Genomic DNA, 17081 nt, shown 5'->3' with positions numbered 1-17081 from the left:
GGCTCTTAGCTAGTTCTCCAGCTCGGCTAGTACTTCGGTTTTTGGCTTGTACTTTTGCTTTTGGCTTGTACGTTGGCTCTTGGCTAGTACTTTTGCTCTTGGCTTGTACTTTTGCTCTTGGCTAGTAATTTAGTTATTGTCTAGTACCATAGCTTGGCTAGTACCTCGGCTCACGGCTAGTACTTTGGCTCATGGGTAGTACCTTTGCTCTAAGCTAGTACTCTGGCCCTTGGCTAGTACTTTGGCTCATGGCTTGTACTTTTGCTTTTGGCTAGTACTTTGGCTCTTGGCTAGTACTCTGGCCCTTGGCTAGCACTCAGGCTCTTGGCATGTACTTCAGGCTCATGGGTAGTACTTTTGCTCTTGGCTAGTAGTTTTGCTCTTGGCTAGTACCTTAGCTTGGCTAGTACCTCGGCTCACGGCTAGTACTTTGGCTCATGGGTAGTATTTTGCTCTTGGCTAGTACTCTGGCCCTTGGCTAGTACTTTGGCTCATGGCACGTACTTTGGCTATTGGCTAGTACTCTTACTTGCCCAGTACTTTTAATTTTGGCTAGATCTCTGGCTTTTGGCTAGTACTTTAGCTCAGCTAGTACTTTTGCTCATGGCTAGTACATTTGCTCTTGGCTAGTACTCTGGCCCTTGGCTATTACTTTAACTCATGGCTAATACTTTTGCTCAGCTAGTACTTTTGCTTAGATGGTACTTTTGCTCATGGCTTGTACTTTGGCTATTTGCTACTACTCTGGCTCATGGCTTGTACTTTGGCTCTTGGCTAGGACTCTGGCCCATGGCTAGTACTCTGGCTCTTGGCTTGTACTTCAGGCTCATGGGTAGTACTTTTGCTTGGCTAGCACTTTTGCTCTTGGCTAGCACTTTTGCTCTTGGCTAGTACTCTGGTTCTTAGCTAGTACTCTGGTTCTTAGCTAGTACTCCAATTTGAGTAGTACTTTTGCTCTTGGCTAGTACTCCAGCTCATCTAGTACTTCGGCTCTTGGCTAGTGCTTTGGCGCTTGGCTAGTACTCCAACTCGACTAGTACTAAGGCTCTTAGCTTGTAGTTTTGCTCTTGGCTAGTACTTTGGTTCTTGACTAGTACCTTAGCTTGGTTAGTACTCCAATTTGAGTAGTACTTTCTTTGGTAAGTACTTTTGCTCTTGGCTAGTACTTTTGGTCTTGGCTAGTACTCCAGCTCGGCTAGTACTTCGGCACTTGGCTTGTACTTTTGCTCTTGGCTAGTACTTTAGTTCTTGACTAGTACCTTAGCTTGGCTAGTACCTCGGCTGACGGCTAGTACTTTGGCTCATGGGTAGTACTTTTGCTTTTGGCTAGTACTTTGGCTCTTGACACGTACTTTGGCTCTTGGCTCGTACTTTGGCTCTTGGCTCGTACTTTGTCTCTTGGCTCTTGGCCCCAGCCAGCCACAGGCCCCAGCCACAGGCCAGCCAGCCACAGGCCCCGGCCACAGGCCACAGCCAGCCACAGGCCCTAGCCACAGGTCAGCCAGCCACAGGCCCCCGAGCCAGCCACAGGCCCCCAGCCAGCCCCAGGCCCCAGCCACAGGCCAGCCAGCCAGCCACAGGCCAGCCAGCCACAAGCCAGCCAGCCACAAGCCAGTCAGCCAGCCACAGGCCAGTCAGCCAGCCACAGGCCAGTCAGCCACAGGCCAGTCAGCCAGCACTAGGCCATCTAGGCCACCAGCAAGCCCACAGGCCAGCCAGAGGCCCCAGCCACAGGCCAGCCAGCCCACAGGTGCCAGGCCACCAGCAAGCCCACAGGCCAGCCAGCCCAAGGACCCCAGCCAGGCAGCCCACAGGCCCCCGGCCAGGCCAGCCCCAGGCGCCAGACCCCCAGCCGGCCCACAGGGCAGCCAGCCAGTCAGGCCCACAGGCCAGCCAGTCAGGCCCACAGGCCAGCCAGTCAGGCCCACAGGCCAGCCAGTCAGGCCCACAGGCCAGCCAGTCAGGCCCACAGGCCAGCAGCCAGCCAGCCACAGGCCAGCAGCCAACCAGCCACAGGCCAGTCAGCCACAGGCCAGCAGCCGGGCAGTCAGCCACAGACCAGCAGCCGGCCAGTCAGCCACAGGCCAGCAGCCGGTCAGCCAACCACAGGCCAGCAGCCGGTCAGCCAACCACAGGCCAGCAGCCGCCCACAGGTCAGCCACAGGCCAGCAGCCAGCCACAGCTGCCCACAGGCCAGCAGCCAGGCACAGGCCAGCAGCCGCCCACAGTTGCCTACAGCCACCCACAGGCCAGCCAGCCCCAGGTGCCAGGCCACCAGCAAGCCCACAGGCCTGCCAGCCCCAAACGGCCCACAGGACAGCCAGCCTGCAGGCCAGCCAGTCAGGCCCCCAGCCAGCCCACAGGCCAGCAGCCGGTCACAGGCCAGCAGTCGGCCACAGGTCAGCCACAGGCCAGCAGCCGGCCACAGCCGCCCACAGGCCTGCAGCTGCCCAGCCCACAGGCCAGCCAGCCCACAGGCAAGCTGGCCAGCCAGCCCACAGGCGCCAGGCCACCAGCAAGCCCACAGGCCAGCCAGCCCCAGACCCCCAGCCGGCCCACAGGACAGCCAGCCCCAGGCCCCCAGCCAGTCAGGCCACCAGCCCACAGGCCGACCAGCCAGCCCACAGGCCAGGCCGCCAAGTTATAGGCCAGCCAGCCCACAGGCCAGCAGCCGGCCACAGCCAGCCCACAGGCCAGCAGCCGGCCTCAGGCCAGCAGCCGGCTACAGCCGCCCACAGGCTAGCAGCTGCCCACAGGCCAGCAGCCAGCCACAGCCCAGCAGCCGGCCACCACTGGCCAGCAGCCCAGCCAGCCACCCACAGGCCAGCCAGCCCGCCCACAGGCCAGGCCAGCAGCCGGCCACAGGTCAGCCACAGGCCAGCAGCAAGCCACAGGCTTGCAGCTGCCCACAGACCAGCAGCAAGCCACAACAGGCCAGCAGGCCAGCCAGCCAGCCCACAGGCCCCCTGCCAGCCCACAGGCCAGGCCGCCAGCCCATAGGCCAGCCAGCCCACAGGCCAGCAGCAAGCCACAGGCCAGCAGCTGGCCACAGCCACCCTTAGGCTAGCAGCTGCCCACAGGCCAGCAGCTGATCAGCCACAGGCCAGCAGCAAGCCACAGGCCAGCAGCTGGCCACAGCCACCCTTAGGCTAGCAGCTGCCCACAGGCCAGCAGCCGATCAGCCACAGGCCAGCAGCAAGCCACAGGCCAGCAGCTGGCCACAGCCACCCTTAGGCTAGCAGCTGCCCACAGGCCAGCAGCCGATCAGCCACAGGCCAGCAGCCGGCCGGCCCACAGCTACCCACAGTCGCCCACAGCCACCCACAGGCCTACAGCAAGCCACATGCCTACAGCCAGCAAGCCCACATCCTGCCAGTCAAAGCCAGCAAGCCCACAGCCTGCCAGTCAAAGCCAGCAAGCCCACAGCCTGCCAGCCGCAGCCAGCAAGCCCACAGCCTGCCAGCCGCAGCCACCAAACCCACAGACTGCCAACCAGCAACCGTAATTGAGGTAAGAGGAGCCAACTTGGCCTAGGTATCAGCGAGCTATGTTGTGTTGCTATATTGTGAATAGGAAGGAGAGTATTGGAGAGACCCCCCTCCAAGCTCCATTAGACTCCATTGTAGTCTCTAATGGGGCCTGGAGGGGATTCTTTCTAACACACTCTCTAAAGGACACTGAGATAGCCTCTGTTAGAAAGACCCCCTTCCAAGCCTATTAGACTCCATTGTAGTCTCTAATGGGGCCTGGAGGGGATTCTTTCTAACACATTCTTTAAAGGACACTGAGATAGCCTCTGCTAGAAAGACCCCCCTCCATGGCCCATTAGCCCTCAATTGTAGTCTCTACTGGGGCCTCGAGGGGATTATTGTTATTTATTTTGCACCATTTTTTGCATTTGCTAATTATATTGCATTTGTTTAAATCGTATTGCGCTTTTGTTCCTTGTGTCTAAAGATTGTGTAGGGTGTGGCTGGAGGCGGGGCATGGAGGCAAGGGTGGGGCTTGCTGCGGAGCATGGGTGGGGTCTGTAAGGGGGCCCTTGATTTATTTTGTCCGGGGGCCCTGAGGGTTCTCAGTCCGCCCCTGGTCTTGGCTAGGACTTTGGCTGATGGGTAGTACTTTAGCTCTGTGCTAGTACTCTGGCCCTTGGCTTGTACTTTGGCTCATGGCAAGTACTTTTGCTCGCCTAGCACTTTTGCTTGGCTAGTACTTTTGCTCTTTGGTTGTACTCCTGGCTCATGGCTAGTACTTTTGCTAGGAAAGTACTTTGCTTGGCTAGCACTTATGCTCTTGAGTAGTATTCTTCCTTGCCTAGTACTTTTAATTTTGGCTAGTACTTTGGTTGTTGGCTAGTACTCTGATTCTTGGTTAGTACTTCGGCTCATGGTTTGCACTTTTGCTTGGCTACTACTTTTACTCTTGGCTAGTACCTTAGCTTGGCTACTACCTCGGCTCTTGGCTAGTACTCTGGCTCTCGGCTAGTACTTTTGCTAGGCTAGTACTTTTGCTTGGCTAGTACTTTTGCTCTTGGCTACTACTCCAGCTCAAGTAGTACTTCAACTTTTGGTTAGTACTCCTGCTTGGCTAGTACTCCAGATCAAGTAGTACTTTGGGACTTGGCGAGTACTTTGGCTGTTGGCTCGCACTCCATCTCGAGTAGTACTCTGGTTCTTGGCTAGTACTTCGGTTTTGGCTAGTATTTCGACTCGGTTAATAATTCGGCTCTTGGCTAGTACTCATACCCCTGCTCAGCTAGCATTCCAGCTCTCGGGTAGTATTCCAGCTTGGTTAGTACTGTGGCTCTCGGCTAGTATTCCAGCTCTAGGCTAGTACTCCAGCTTTGCTAGTAATCTTGACCAGCTAGTATTCCAGCTCTTATTATTATTATATTACAGATTAAGTACAGCGCACACATAAAAATAATGTTTTGCAAAATCATCTTAGCGAACAAATATGAAGATTCAGTTCCACCGTATTGCCATATTGTGTTAAACCCTCCAATACTTCACAGTACCCCAATATCGGTGGGTCCTACACTAATTCCAACGTGGAGACAGATTAAATAGTGCTAGTGCTAAATAAGCTAAAGTGTATTTTAATAATCTGCTGTAAGAGCATTGTGAATATATAATGCAATATCAATGTGATAAACACAATTCAATTCAGTGTCTAGACTAAATAATTAAAGTGATAGTGCTCTGGTGTATATACTCACTATGCATATAATAGATCTGCTCTATGAAAATTATAATAAAAGTGACATTACTATCCAAAAACCTCCTCAAATAAATACCTTCTTGTAGTCACCTCCAAAGGGGCCTCTGAAGTATTCCTGCTCGGCTAGTACTCTGATTGACGTATGTTGACATCAGCATTTCACATCCTCCCTGGTTGCTATGGTGACGGGATGCCTAGCACGGTTGCCATGGTTTCCCAGACGCTGCTGATTGAAATTCCACTGCAATACCGGCGCCGGCCAGTAGGAGAGAGGCAGAGATAGGAAGTGACATCACCTCCCCCTCTCTCTACTCTCTGATTCCGCAGGGGAGCAGCTCTGAACTCTATCAGGCAGCAAGTTCAGCTCCAGCCTTTAATCAGCCAACAGATCAGGTAAGTGAGGGATGGAGGGGACACAAGTAGGAGAGCAAGGAGAGACATAGATAGGGGTTAATATACTGAGACAGAGACAGATAGGGGTTAATATACTGAGACAGAGACAGATAGGGGTTAATATACTGAGACAGATAGGGGTTAATATACTGAGACAGAGAGACAGATAGGGGTTAATATACTGAGACAGAGAGACAGATAGGGGTTAATATACTGAGACAGAGAGACAGATAGGGGTTAATATACTGAGACAGAGAGACAGATAGGGGTTAATATACTGAGACAGAGAGACAGATAGGGGTTAATATACTGAGACAGAGAGACAGATAGGGGTTAATATACTGAGACAGAGAGACAGATAGGGGTTAATATACTGAGACAGAGAGACAGATAGGGGTTAATATACTGAGACAGAGAGACAGATAGGGGTTAATATACTGAGACAGAGAGACAGATAGGGGTTAATATACTGAGACAGAGAGACAGATAGGGGTTAATATACTGAGACAGAGAGACAGATAGGGGTTAATATACTGAGACAGAGAGACAGATAGGGGTTAATATACTGAGACAGATAGGGGTTAATATACTGAGACAGATAGGGGTTAATATACTGAGACAGAGAGACAGATAGGGGTTAATATACTGAGACAGAGAGACAGATAGGGGTTAATATACTGAGACAGAGAGACAGATAGGGGTTAATATACTGAGACAGATGTGGGTAGGGTGCCCCTGTGTCCCGGATCGTCCGGGACAGTCCCGCATTTTATGGGTCTGTCCCGTGTCCCGGGCACTTTCATTCTGGGACAATTTAATGTCCCAGAATGAGCTGGGACCCGTGTTAGTAAAGAGGGGGCCTGTTGGCTTCCCCACTATGCCAACGCCGTAGGCCCCCATTTGCTGCCTCTCGGTGGAGATGTCCCTCCCTCCCTCTCTCGCTCCCCTCCCAGCGCTTCGAGGAAGTGAGGTCACACGCGATGATGTCACTTCCTCCCCGCGCTCTTTGAAGACAGCAGCGCAGGAGAAAAGAGAGAAAAGCTCCCAGGACCAGGTAAGTGCATACAGACAATCATTCTTCTGGCCTTATCTCCAGTGCTACTGTATTGTTTACCAAAATTCCAAATAAGTCGTTCCTCTTCTGTTACCATAAGTTAATGACCTGTATACCTACAACCCACTCATTTGTCTGATCCTCCAGTTTTCTAATTCATTTCTCATCTGATTAACTCAACTTTTGGTCGCCTGACACTGGGCATGCTCACTCTATGCATGGAGACATCCAGTGTCACCCAAAACCCCATAGGGTTTGAACCTCTTCAGCCCAGCGGGAGGGGGGCCGTGAGGGTGCCTAATGACCATATTGTGCCAGGTAAACAAGTTTGTTTTTTTGGCACTATAGTACTCCTTTAATTTCTAGGAAATTCTTAAGTTATCTTTTTGATAGTTATCCAGGATTCTAATATTTCACTTAATACTACTTTGTTGTTTTAGATAAGAAATTAACATTTTTTTCTTTTTGCATTCCATATAATTGAAGATAAATGATTATGATCCAACATAATTCATTCTTTTATTTATGTTTTTGGATTTGTAGTTGGTATATATGGGTCATTATACTGGCTTGATATATCTTTTTCATATTTGGAAATTCTATAGCTCTTTTGTTCTTATTCATTGATAGAATCTTTGTGCTAATCCTATGTTGCTTTGCTTTCCATATGAAATTTGTTAGGCTAGATTGTAACATAAGCCAATAATTTGGAAGATATATAACCATCTAGGGAGAATGATACTGATAACAAGGTTGATGCGACCCGACCATGATAGTTCCACCTTCCTCCATTCTTTAAGTGAAGGGTTTGTTGATTTTAGCATCTCTAGAAAGTTTATTTCAATTACCGTACCGTAGTCTATTTAGATTTTTGGGGGTGATTTTAACACCTAAATATGAAAAGCTATGTTTAATCCAATCAAAATTATAGAGACTTTTGAGCAGATTGTGTTGATCTTTTTTTTTATATTTGTAGGAAGAATCATATATTTTTCTATATTAATTTTGTAGTTAGAGACTTTACTGTATTCACGAAATTTTTCAATAAGATTTGGTAATGATTCCTCTGGATTCCTCTAAGCTAAAGATGTTTTGGTGACTATAGTGCCCCTTTAAGATCAAAATACCCACACTGGAAAATTCAGCTGGAAAGAAATGTATGCTTCCAGTTCAGCTTCTCTGGCCTTATATTTGAAATTTACTTTAATGCCCTCTTTAGTAAATAACTCTGTTAGTGTCTCTGAATTGAGAGATAGTAGCCTAATTAGTGTCAACAGCAATTTGCCAAATTCTGCTAACTCCCACACATTTTACACATACATAATGTTTTATGTGTTGTTGTACCTGTTTGTCACTGTTTATCTGTCTCTGTTATAACAACTATGTTCACATCTGTTTGCAGCAAACATCACACTGGATAGGACACAACTGACTGAAGGTAAGGACTATTATTAACCATTATTCATATTAATAAAGGTGAAATCCCTCTAAAATAGTTTTGTTTGCTCCATTTTATAACCAGCCTCTAATTGTGCTGCCATTATAAGATTTTAAAAAATGTGACAATTTTCAAGGAAAGTCAACGTATTTAAAGCGGCACTGTCATGCCGAACTTACCTTTCCTCAATCTCTTCCTCTTCTCCCCCTCTCTCGGGATCTGTTATTCTTTTCTTCCTGTCAAAGTTCCTTGCAGTGATATTTACTTTCAGGGGACACATGACATTTGGCTGTGATATCCGGGGAATGCATGGCAAGGTTTACAACACCTGGTACGGTAAAGAGAAACTCATAAACTCTAACATTGTCAAACCTTATTTAACTTATTTGTGTCACAGGGTGGAAGATTGAAAGTAGAATGATTGGTGTTCTTGCTAAGTGTCTGCCTGCACTCACCAATCTGTAAGCTGTCACGTGAAGAATACCCCCAATCAGGGCCGGACTGGCCTACCGGGATACCGGGAAATTTCCCGGTGGGCCTCGGCACCTGGGGCTGGGCTGACAGCCCCATTCAAAACTGAACAGGCTCCTGTAATCCCGGCCGGCTACGTGTGAGCTGTGCGGACAGGACCCCATGAAAGCAGGGGGAGCCAGGCGGCCGGCACAGCTCACACATGGCCGGACGGAATAATAATAATAATTGGGGCGGGGCTTAGCGTGCGGCGGGGGGGGGGGGGGGGCTGGTTAATGCAGCATGGGAAGCAGGAAGGAGTCCCTGCTTCTCCAACAACCAGTCTCCAGGAGCTCCAAGGGATGTGGAGGTAAGAAGCAGGTCAGTGTGTCTGTAAGTGACTGTCTGTGTGTGTATGTATGACTGTCTGCCTGTGTGTGTGACTGTCTGCCTCTATGTGTATGTATGACTGTGTGTGACTGTCCACCTCTGTGTGTATGTATGAATGTCTGCCTGTGTGTGTGTATGACTATCTGCCTGTGTGAGTGTGTGGCTATCTGCCTGTGTGTGTGAGGCTTTTGGGGTGTGTGTGGCTGTCTGCTTGTCCCTGTGTGTGTGTGGGTGCCTGCCTCTGTGTGTGTGGATGTCTTTGTGTGTGTGCGCATCTGCTAGTGAGTGAGCTTCTGTGTATGTGTGTGCGCATCTGCTAGTGAGTGAGTGAGCTTCTGTGTATGTGTGTGCGCATCTGCTAGGGAGTGAGCTTCTGTGTGTATGCACCTGCTAGTGAGTTTTTGTGTGTGCCGGCTAGTGAGTGAGCTTGTATGTGTGTCAGTGAGCTTGTCTGTTGGGATTGTGTGTGTGTTAGTGAGCTTGTCTGTAGGGAGCATGGGTATGTCTGCTCCTATCTGTGGTGAGCATGTGTATGCAGTGAGCTTGTCTGTAGTAAGCTTGTGTGTGTACCAGTAACCTTGTCTGTGTGTGTCATTTAGATTGTCTGTCAATGAGCTTATTTGTGTGCATCAGTAAGATTGGCTGTGTCTGCATGTGAGTATGCCTTACTGTATAATTTACAGTTGCAAGAAAAAGTATGTGAACCCTTTGGAATGATATGGATTTCTGCACAAATTGGTCATAAAATGTGATCTGATCATCATCTAAGTCACAACAAGAGACAATCACAGTCTGCTTAAACTAATAACACACAAGGAATTAAATGTTGCCATGTTTTTATTGAACACACCATGTAAACATTCACAGTGCATGTAGAAAAAGTATGTGAACCCTTGGCTTTAATAACTGGTTGACTTTGGCAGCAATAACTTAAACCAAACGTTTTCTGTAGTTGCAGATCAGACGTGCACAACGGTCAGGAGTAAGTCTTGACCATTGTTCTTTACAGAACTGTTTCAGTTCAGCAATATTCTTGCGATGTCTGGTGTGAATCGCTTTCTTGAGGTCATGTCACAGCATCTCAATCGGGTTGAGGTCAGGACTCTGACTGGACCACTTCAGAAGGCGTATTTTCTTCTGTTTAAGCCATTCGGTTGTTGATTTACTTCTATGATTTGGGTCATTGTACTGTTGCAACACCCATCTTCTGTTGAGCTTCAGCTGGTAGACAGATGGCCTTAAGTTCTCCTGCAAAATGTCTTGATAAACTTGGGAATTAATTTTTCCTTCGATGATAGCAATCCGTCCAGGCCCTGACGCAGCAAAGGAGCCCCAAACCATGATACCCCCACCACCATACTTCACAGTTAGGATGAGGTTTTGATGTTGGTGTCTTTTTCGCCACACATAGTGTTGTGTGTTTCTTCCAAACAACTGAATTTTGGTTTCATCTGTCCACAGAATATTTTGCCAGTACTGCTGTGGAACATCCAGGTGCTCTTGTGCAAACTGTAAATGTGCAGCAATGTTTTGTTTGGACATCAGTGACTTCCTCTGTGGTATCCTCCCATGAAATCCATTCTTGTTTAGTGTTTTACGTATTGTAGATTCGCTAACAGGGATGTTGGCATTTGCCAGTGACTTTTGTAAGTCTTTAGCTGACACTCTAGGATTCTACTTCACCTCATTGAGCAGTCTGCGCTGTGCTCTTGCAGTCATCTTTACAGGACGGCCACTCCTAGGGTGAGTAGCAGCAGTGCTGAACTTTCTCCATTTATAGACAATTTGTCTTACCGTGGACTGATGAACAGCAAGGCATTTGGAGATACTTTTATAACCCTTTCCAGCTTTTTCAAGTCAACAATTCTTAATCGTAGGTCTTCTGAGAGCTCTTTTGCGCAGGGCATCATTCACATCAGGCAATGCTTCTAGTGAAAAGCAAACCCAGAACTGGTGTGTGTTTTTTATAGGGCAGGGCAGCTGTGACCAATCCCATCTCATTGATTGGACTCCAGTTGGCTGAAATCTCACTCCAATTAGCTCTTGGAGATGTAATTTGTCTAGGGGATCACATACTTTTTCCACCTGCACTGTGAATGTTTACATGGTGTGTTCAATAAAAACATGGCAACATTTCATTCTTTGTGTGTTATTAGTTTAAGCAGACTGTGATTGTCTATTGTTGTGACTTAGATGATGATCAGATCACATTTTATGACCAATTTGTGCAGAAATCCATATCATTCCAAAGGGTTCACATACTTTTTCTTGCAACTGTAATTACCCTAAAAGGACTAATATTTTGAATTGAAAAATAAATATTCCAATAATATATATATATATACCGGTGTGTGTGTGTGTATATAGATATGTGTGTGCACAATGACTTATGGGGCTGCCATAGATTTTTTTTTTTCCAGGGCTGCTTCGTGTCCCCAGTCCGGCCCTGCCCCCAATCCCTTCTTTCTCCAGTCACTTCTAAACAGCGAACGTAGGAAACGTATCCCCTGTGTGCAGATTACTTTATACTGTTATGTGTTGTCCTCCTTTTTTTTTTTTTATTGAAATAAAGGTGAAGATGATATGGCTTGATATCATTTTCAATAATAAAACAATTCTCCTAGGTCTGTATTTCTCTTTGCTAGTTTTTGTTTTTGTTTTTTGTAATGTTTCTGATTTGCACACAGTTTGAAATATTCCACGTTAAAGGCATGGCTGAACGTGACTGATGGTTAAAATCAAGTTATGCAGGTATTGGTTATATTTAAAAAGGTTAATGGGAAATGGAAAATGAATTCATATCCTGCTTGTGTCTTTAGACAGATTTCAGGATAGTAAGCTCATTCATTTAACCCCTTAAGGACGGCTGGCGTACTATGCCGTCCTTGGGGACCCGGCTCTAATCGCCGACGGGCGGCGTAGTACGTCCCCACCATACAAGGGACTTGCCTGTTCGGTGGGTATCCCCCGCCGGCGATCCACTGATGACAAGCCCATGCTTTGAATATACTCTATTGACTACAACCCTCTGTTGCCTGTCACTCAGCCACTGCCTTACCCATTCAACAATATTGGAATCCAAAGATTGCAGTTTATTGATAAGCCTTCTATGTGCAAGTGTCAAAAGCCGTACTGAAATCTAGGTAAGCAATGTCTACTGCAAGACCCTGATCTATTATTTTAGTTACCCAATCAAATAAATCAATAAGATTAGTTTGGCATGGTCTCCTTGAAGTAAACCCATGTTGTCTCTGATCTTGAAATCCATGTGTTTTTAGATGTTCAACAATCTGATCCTTTAACATGGTTTCCATAACTTTCCCCACTACTGAAGTAAGGCTTACTGGCCTATAGTTGCCCGACTCCTCCCTACTACCTTTCTTGTGAATGGGCACAACATTCGCAAACTTCCAATCTTCTAGGACTACTTCTGTTAACAATGATTGGTTAAATAAATCTGTTAATGGTTTTGCTAGTACACCACTAAGCTTTTTTAATAACTTTGGGTGTATTCCATCAGGTCCCATTGACTTATTTGTCTTTACTTTTGGCAGTTGAAATAGAACCTCTTCCTCTGTAAACTCACATGTAACATATGACTCATTTGTCCTTTCCCTAAATGAGGCCCATTTCCTTCATTTTCATCTGTAAATACTGAACAAAAATATTCATTGAGGCAGTCAGCTAGACCTTTATCCTCTTCTACATACCTTCCTTCTTTTGTTTTGAATCTAACTAAACCTTGTTTTACTTTCCTTTTATCATGTATGTATCTAAAAAAAGTTTTGTCCCTTTTTTTTTTTAAAATTAAATTTTTTTACTGGCTCTGCTATTTTCTCTTCTGTGTGTGATTTGGAAGCTCTTATAACTATGTTTAATTATGTTTTAAAGGGACACTATAGTCACCTGAACAACTTTAGCTTAATGAAGCAGTTTTGGTGTATAGAACATGCCCCTGCAGCCTCACTGCTCAATCCTCTGCCATTTAGGAGTTAAATCCCTTTGTTTATGAACCCTAGTCACACCTCCCTGCATGTGACTTGCACAGCCTTCCATAAACACTTCCTGTAAAGAGAGCCCTATTTAGGCTTTCTTTATTGCAAGTTCTGTTTAATTAAGATTTTCTTAGCCCCTGCTATGTTAATAGCTTGCTAGACCCTGCAAGATCCTCCTGTATGTGATTTAAAGTTCACTTTAGAGATTGAGATACAATTATTTAAGGTAAATTACATCTGTTTGAAAGTGAAACCAGTTTTCTTTTCATGCAGGCTCTGTCAATCATAGCCAGGGGAGGTGTGGCTAGGGCTGCATAAACAGAAACAAAGTGATTTAACTCCTAAATGACAGTGAATTGAGCAGTGAAATTGCAGGGGAATGATCTATACACTAAAACTGCTTTATTTAGCTAAAGTAATTTAGGTGACTATAGTGTTCCTTTAAAGAAAACTAGATCAGTTTGGGAAAAAAGAACAGATCCTGAGCGAGGAAGAGAAGAGGAGCGATTGGGGAATGGCATGACAGTGCAGCTTTAAGAGTTATTATAGTCCCAACCAATGTGTTGTTACGTCTCGGTTGTTTTTATAATTCAGTATGGACTTGCAGACTCCAGCAGTGTAAATCCTTGTGCCAAGATTTCCTCCTTTGTGTGTAAGCTACTGATTATAATAAATAGAATGTGAAGACTTCAGTATGAAAGTGATACACGGGTGCAACCGTTTTTGTGGTGATTAATGAAACTATTTATTTAGTAAAACCTTTTTAAATCATTAAAAACCTTCATTGACATGTCTTGCTCTTTACACTAGGAAAGTTATCTTGGAAGGAACTCCACTGCCTCAACAATCCTTTCATAAGCTGATCAAGGACGATTTGCCGTAAGTAACTCAGTAATCTGAACTCCCAGCGGAAATGGAAAGGACATTGTATTAGTAAGGTTGCCTTATATATTGTAAATATTCATGGGTTAATTCGCTATACAGGAATATTAGAGAAATGATAAGAAAATTGCAAATGTTAACTAGAATATCAAAAAGAGCTGAATAGTTGGAGAATTTTTCCAGTTTTCCCTTGTGCCCCTCTCCCCACTACTCTTCTATGGGAACCACTGGATTGGACAACAGTCATCTTTTCTAGGGCGGAGTGTCTGGTCCCAAGAGACTGACCAGGCATTGGATTAAAGGTAAGTTTTAGAGCCTACATGCAGGGCCGGTGCAATGATTTCTGACATCCTAGACAAAGATCCATTTTGCCGCCCTCTCATGTCACTTACTCGTTGACACACACACACACACTCGCTGGCTGACAGACAGACACACACACACTCGCTGGCTGACAGACACACACACACACTCGCTGGCTGACAGACACACACACACACTCGCTGGCTGACAGACACACACACACTCGCTGGCTGACAGACACACACACACACTCGCTGGCTGACAGACACACACACACTCGCTGGCTGACAGACACACACACACTCGCTGGCTGACAGACACACACACACACTCGCTGGCTGACAGACACACACACACACTCGCTGGCTGACAGACACACACACACTCGCTGGCTGACACACACACACACACTCGCTGGCTGACAGACACACACACACACACACTCGCTGGCTGACTGACTGAGACACACACTCGCTCACTGACTGACTGAGACACACACTCTCTGACATACATACTCTCACTCACTGCCTCTCTGTGAGAGGCGGCCGGAGAGTCTGGTGAGTAACCGTCTGTTCCACCCTCTGCCAGCCCAGCCACCCCATCACCCTCTGCCATCCACCCTCTGCCAGGCCTATCACCCTCTGCCAGTCCTATCACCCTCTGCTATCCACCCTCTGCCACCCCATCACCCTCTGCCATCCACTTTCTGCCATCCCTATCACCATCTGTATTAACAAAAGAAAGATAGGCACACCCGATTAATAGCCATTAACGGTGGACTAAGAAAACTAATACACAAAAAGGGTGCTCACTCCAAAAGCTCAATTTCCAAAGAGCTACTAATATAATCATTTAATAATGAAAGGAGGAGCACAACCAATAAAAATTCAAAAAGCTTAATGAGAAGAGGGCGAAGCATGCTCCCTTGATAAAGGCTGATAGTGCCGAAACATTGCGGGCTATTTCACCCTCTTCTCATGTTCCTTGATAGGGTCTGTGTTTGTTATGTATTTTTTGGTTCACTATCTTATACAGGTATCATAACCTTGCTCTGTTGCATCAGTGGTTACACCACGTATTGTTGATTTATTTAGATCAGAATTTTCTTCTTTTTGATCTTTTTTTCTTTGGTCCTAGTCATTGCTTACATATTGGGTAGATATGTTTAAGTATATTGACACTCTATGATGTCCTTGTTGATACTTGTTATATGTGTGCCTGTACAATAACTTTTTTTGCATTTTTATTGGTTGTGCTCCTCTTTTCATTATTATATCCCTATCACCCTCTGCCAGTCCAGCCACCTCCATCACTCTCTGCCAGTCCAGCCACCTCCATCACTCTCTTCCAGTCCTATCACCCTCTGTCAGCCAAGCCAAGCCAAGCAGCAATTGCCTAGAACACCTGCCTGCAAAGACTTCTCATCGAGCTGCATTGGGAAGTCTGTGATTGGACAGACACAGAAAGTCTGGCGGGGTTAGAAGGGGGGGGGGGGAGGGGGATGGAGCTTGCAAAGGATGCTGACAAGAGGTCTGCAGGTTTAGCAAACTGTTTTCATTTTTTTTTTCAACTTGTATTTTATTGATATTTTTTTTTTTTGGCGTGAGAACAACATAGAGAACGACAAAGGATCTACAGCTGATTTTTGATATACCGCAAGCAAAAATGCTTAATTAAACATATGCATTTTTGCATATGGGCTATATCTACAAAACAGCGATTTTTATTTATTTTGTATTTGGGCAGGGGAGTGTCCCTTTAATTTATTTATATATCTTGTGAATCTGTTGTACAATGCAGCTGAAATTGTTGGCGCCTTTAAAATAATATTGTGGGGGGGCAAAAAGAAAATGTGATAAATGAATGTGGTTTTCATTTAACATTACATTTATTTCATTCTAATGCAGCGTTTTCCAATTGGTGTTCCGCGGAACCCTAGGGTTCTGCGAGAACAAAACTGGGGTACTGCCATGATTCGCCACATCAAAGATGGCCACCGCTCCCTGCTGTCCCAGGACAGTCAGAAACAATTGTTTTTTGTAAAAGTGTATGGGGTACAGAAAAGAAATGGGAAAATTGAATTTATAAAGCAGGTATTACTTTGTCGACATAATTGACCGGTTTTCGGTACATTCATAACATCGTCATTCGTTTTGTAGTACGTCAATAAGTTAAACACATAATATAGAGCGCAGTACAATAAACAAAATGGTAACCCATAGTATAATGTGCCTTTAGGGCAACATAAAATATGAAACAGGCTCTGGTACATATTAGAACTCGCCTTTTACAATTGTTATTGATACACAGGTTACAACAACTTTGATGACGTCAAAGCGTGTATTAAGTGGCATCGTAGTTGTTCAACAGCACTTTACAACTTTAGACAGTAACAAAAAATCGATATTGCATTCTATTGTTCAATTTGGGTAATTGTTCACATATTCATATATTATGTAGGCATACATTACATACACATATGTTAAATAGATTTATTCCCACGTCTCAGGAGTTGGCTTCTCCCACCCCATGTACTCTTTATTATGCTATTACATCTTATGTAACATATGGGGTATGTTGTGCTGTGGATCTGTAGAATTGTGCTGTGTGTGTGTGTGAAGGTTGGTGGTGACTGTGTGGCTAAACAGTACCTGCTTGTCTGTATTGAAACCTATAACATATGATGTTGGGGAAAGAAACTATTTACAATGTGGGTAGCTCTCATGTGCGACACCGCCTCCCATCCAGGAATATCGAATTTGTAGATGTATTACTAAACCTTCAAGCCATTTACCAAACACTACCAAACACGTATATAGTACAGGAGGGACCCCGTCTGGGATTGATTGGAAATCAATGGCCATTTTTATAAAAAGAGGATATATACTAAACTGATATAGTGCTCTGACTATTTTATTTTTTTGTTTTTAACCCCTTAAGGACCAAACTTCTGGAA

This window comes from Pelobates fuscus, chromosome 13 (assembly GCF_036172605.1).
Source record: "Pelobates fuscus isolate aPelFus1 chromosome 13, aPelFus1.pri, whole genome shotgun sequence".
Taxonomy (NCBI): Eukaryota; Metazoa; Chordata; class Amphibia; order Anura; family Pelobatidae; genus Pelobates; species Pelobates fuscus.
The sequence above is the reverse complement of the archived record's forward strand: the minus strand, read 5'-3'. Positions refer to the sequence as shown.